Source organism: Tursiops truncatus, chromosome 18, assembly GCF_011762595.2.
Source record: "Tursiops truncatus isolate mTurTru1 chromosome 18, mTurTru1.mat.Y, whole genome shotgun sequence".
Taxonomy (NCBI): domain Eukaryota; kingdom Metazoa; phylum Chordata; class Mammalia; order Artiodactyla; family Delphinidae; genus Tursiops; species Tursiops truncatus.
Window position 1 is genome coordinate 33,677,442 of NC_047051.1, and position 4,015 is coordinate 33,681,456.

Below are 4,015 nucleotides of genomic sequence, written 5' to 3' on the forward strand. Positions count from 1 at the left end.
TTAATGTATCAGGTCTGCTTTCAAAATATTATTTCATTATTACATTTATCACAGTTGCTGTGTATGGGCCAAAAATCATTTAGTGCACAAAGAAAAATTTTACAAAGCTTTCAGCATTTATTAAAATTAGGGTAACTGCTGTATTTCCTTTATAGAATAAGTTTAAGTAAAAAATAAGGTTTCATTTCTAGAATGTTGAACTGAAAATAAGTTTAACAGAATGAATTATTTGTATATGGAAGATAATAAATATTTGTTTAATGGAATTGGAACTACAAATGTTAAAAATTAAAAAAAAAATCTTGTACTAAAGATATAGTTAGTAAACCAATATATTAAAAAATTCTATCAGTACTTAAAAAACAGAACATTCTTGATTAATAAAATCTTTGACATCCAGTGAGGAAAAGTTCCTTTCAAAGTTTTAAAAACAAAGATCACACGACTCTTTGGCTACAATCTTAACTGAATAAAGAAGTAAATATTTACTAATCTGTAAATCATAATAGCAAAATGATAACTAATAACTAGAAGGATATGTTTTCCTAAAAGTTAACTGAATCAACATTTCTTTTGTGTATTTAACATTAATTACAAAAGTTAACTTTTCATTGATGACAGTCAGCACATTTGCATCTGGACCAGTTTCAAGAACCAAATTACAAACCCCAGAATACAGAAACATCTGCTCAGTTGTAATTACAGAGCCACTCACTGTAGCCTTCTCACAGTATGCCATTCCCACGGGTGTTTTTTCACAGTAAGTACATTGACAATACAAGTTCACAATAAATCATAATGGTACTATCAATATTATTTTAATATCTTTAAGCAGTAGTAGATAGAGAAAATGCCAGTCTTTTAAAATATTTTTATATGGTGCCAACCGGTCTGCTTTGTACAGCATGAGAGAAATTTTGCAGGTTTTAGAGACCCAGATCACACAATCATATCCTAGAGTTTATATATATATATATATGCTGCGCGACTTGTGGGATCTTAGTTCCCCAACCCTGGGCCCTGGGCAGTGAGACTGTGGAGTTCTAACCACTGGACCGCCAGGGAACTCTCTATATATATATGTATTTTTAAGTTACTCTAAAATACAAAGTGAATCCAATTTTAGGGATAAAAATTAAAAATGGCTCCAATAACTAAAATGAACAAAGGTGAAACAAAAGATATCAGAAGTTCTATATAATTATTCAATAAGAAAACAGTTGTTGAGCTTTGTAAATTTTCAGATCTTTTAAAAATCAGGAATGAAATCTTTGTTGTATATTTTATTCTGTAATTCAGAATAATGGTAATGCTGCCAATGCTTAATTATATTGGTGATTCTTAAATCAGATGCATCTTCCTTCTTATTTATGCTTATATTACTGATTTGCTGAAAAAGTCCACAGAAATTGAGAAAACACAGACTTTCTTAATAATCCTTTTGCCAGACCCTACAGTTGTGAATTTTTATGGACTCCAGAGCTGAACTAGGACCCTCAAGAGAGAAATACAGCTTTCTCCAAAGTGCTCACTATTTACTTATTTTCCACTGTTCATGCTTTTCCCCCAAGAAGCGGTACTGTATTACATGCTCTTTGGGTCCACATGATCATTTTTTGTTGTCTTATAAAATCCAAGTGCATTTTTGTTGGTTTGTTTGGAGACCAGGTATTCCATGGAACAACTAGCACATTTTTGGAGAATCTTAATATTTCTGGACCCCTGACTTACCTTTCCTGAGGGTCACGCCCCAAATAGAGCACCCTACTCCAGGACTGGAGGCAACTGGTAAATTATGGTTTCTCATTGTAGAACTACTTAGCAAGGAGAAAAGGGACAGGTCAGTAACCAAGTGTCATGGAATGGATTCAAGGCCAAAGACTTTTTGACTCCTAAATGAAGCGTCTCTCTTCCTCCAAAATATTATGGTGCAGTCCAGCCTTGTCCTCTGAGATACTGGTTGGGTGCTGATGCCCTCCTAGGTGTGAGAGGCCCTGTTGGGGCTTTTGGTGGCTGAACCTTAGTGCAGCTTGCTGTGCACAGGGTAGAGCAAGGTCATATGTTCTGGCCCCTTGAAAGGCAGCTTCTCATTGGAATAATAGTGTATCACTTCCGGGATGCTGTCAAAGACAGCACTCATCTGATTCAGGGTATACTTGTTGTCTTTGGTCTGAGCCACTATGATGCGGACACATCCTTGACTAGTCTTTAGTGCAATGGAGTAACTACTGGTCCCTGACACGCTGTTTCAAACTAGGTGCCCAGCTTCTTTACAGGGTTGTAGTCGACTCTCAGCCTCAGCACGGGTGATGGCACCATGATACCAAGGCTGCTTCTCCAGCAGCAGGGCTGAGTCCACTCTTTCCCCCTCACTGTGGTCAGAGAGGGTTGGCTTCAAGATCTTCTGGGTCCAGCTCTTCTGTCGGTGGTGTTGCCTCACTGTCTCCTCCTTGACGGAAGGTTGCTCAGAGCCTTCAAACTGAACCGACATCGCCCACACGATCTGCTCCTTCTTCCACTCCCAGGGCTGCTCGTACTTGGCCGCAGGCCTCTCATCGTCCTGGGGCAGCTGCGCCTTCCGCTCCGGCCCCTCGGCGCGCTGGCCGCCTTCGGCTGCCGGCTCGTAGGGCGTGTCGTACAGCTGCGGCAGCTTCCCCAGCAGCTCCTTGGAGTTCCGTCTCTTGGCCAGCAGCTCGGGCTTCATGCCGTTCTCCCCTGGCTCACAGGGGCTGTCGAGCAGCTGAAGAGCCTTCACCAGGGGGTCTTTGGAACCTCGTCGTCTGATTTCTGTTATCATTGGCTGTGCATCATAGGGTTCCATGTATCCATCATTCTCCCCTACTCTCTCTGCATCCCTTTGGCCTTTCGTCCATTTAGCATCATAAGGGTCAACGTAGTCTTCTAAAATGATGACCGTGTCTTGCTGCTTAATAATCTTGCCCTTGTCCAGTTCGGGTCCCAGGGAGGAAGGGGAAGAGGACGTGGAGGAAAAGCTGCTGTTACTACTGCTGCTGCTACTACTGCTGCTGGGGTAGTCGCTCTTCCCATGCTTCTCCTGAGTGTCCACCTTGATGAGCCTGTTGACGTAGGTGCTGCAGCCTGAGCTCTTGGCCGCACCCCAGTGGGGCTCCTCCTCGGTGGCCCAGAAGTTCTTGCGGCCCTTGCCCGCGGCAGCCTGAATCAGACCCTGCAGGCTGTCTCGGGATAGCCGGCTATCCTTGAGGGGGCCGACCACGGCCCGTCTGCTCCCCAGCTCAGCCGCCGAGTTCTTTCGTCCCTTGCCCAGGGCGGGCCCCGTGCCACCCGCCTCTGAGTTCTTGCTCAGTTTGCCGCCTCCCCTGCTGCCAGGCTTGGCCCGCTCCGACACTGTCTTCAGGTTCAAGGGGAACTCCTTGAACCACTTGGCCGCCATGAGGGGAGCCTGGCCGGCGCGGCTCAGGAGCGTCGTGGCCACGGAGCAGGCGAGCGAGGAGGCCCAGCTTAGACATGGAGAAGCACCAGGGGCCGGGGGCCACTGCATTCCCTGGGGCTGGGGCACTAGAGGCTGCAGCGAGGCCCCGCGACGGCTGCTTCACTCATCCTGGGCCGGCCGTCACCTACACCCCTCAGGGTGGGGCCCCTACGGCCCAGGGCCGGGGGCTCGGGGCGCCCAGTGGGCGGGCATGAGATGCCACTCCGGACACGAACGGCAACAGGCACGATGCACCAGGACCCCGCTCGAGCTCATCTTTAGCGCCTGCACACCCGGGGTCTCCGCAGGTCTCCGGGGGCGGCGAGTGCTGGGGGCTTCCCCTGTGTTTTCCTCCTGAAGTGGGAGAGGCTGGGCCCACGGAAGCCCTGAGACAGCCCTGCCCATTCTCCTGGGGACCAGGGGAGATGAAGCGGAGGCAGCGGGAGTGTCCCCGGCACCGCGACGGATGGTGGGCCACCAGCGGACAGCCCGCCCTCTCCAAGAGTCTTTATTTTAAAGTCTGTTTTTTGTGATATGAGTATTACTACTCCAGCTTTCGATTTC

At 47.0% G+C, this 4,015-nt stretch overlaps 1 pseudogene; it reads right to left on the reverse strand.

Annotated features, from left to right (window-relative positions):
• Positions 1–2,020: 2,020 nt before the first annotated feature.
• On the reverse strand, positions 2,021–3,520 carry LOC109547297 (SH2 domain-containing adapter protein E pseudogene; annotated as a pseudogene).
• Between the last annotated feature and the right edge of the window lie 495 nt (positions 3,521–4,015).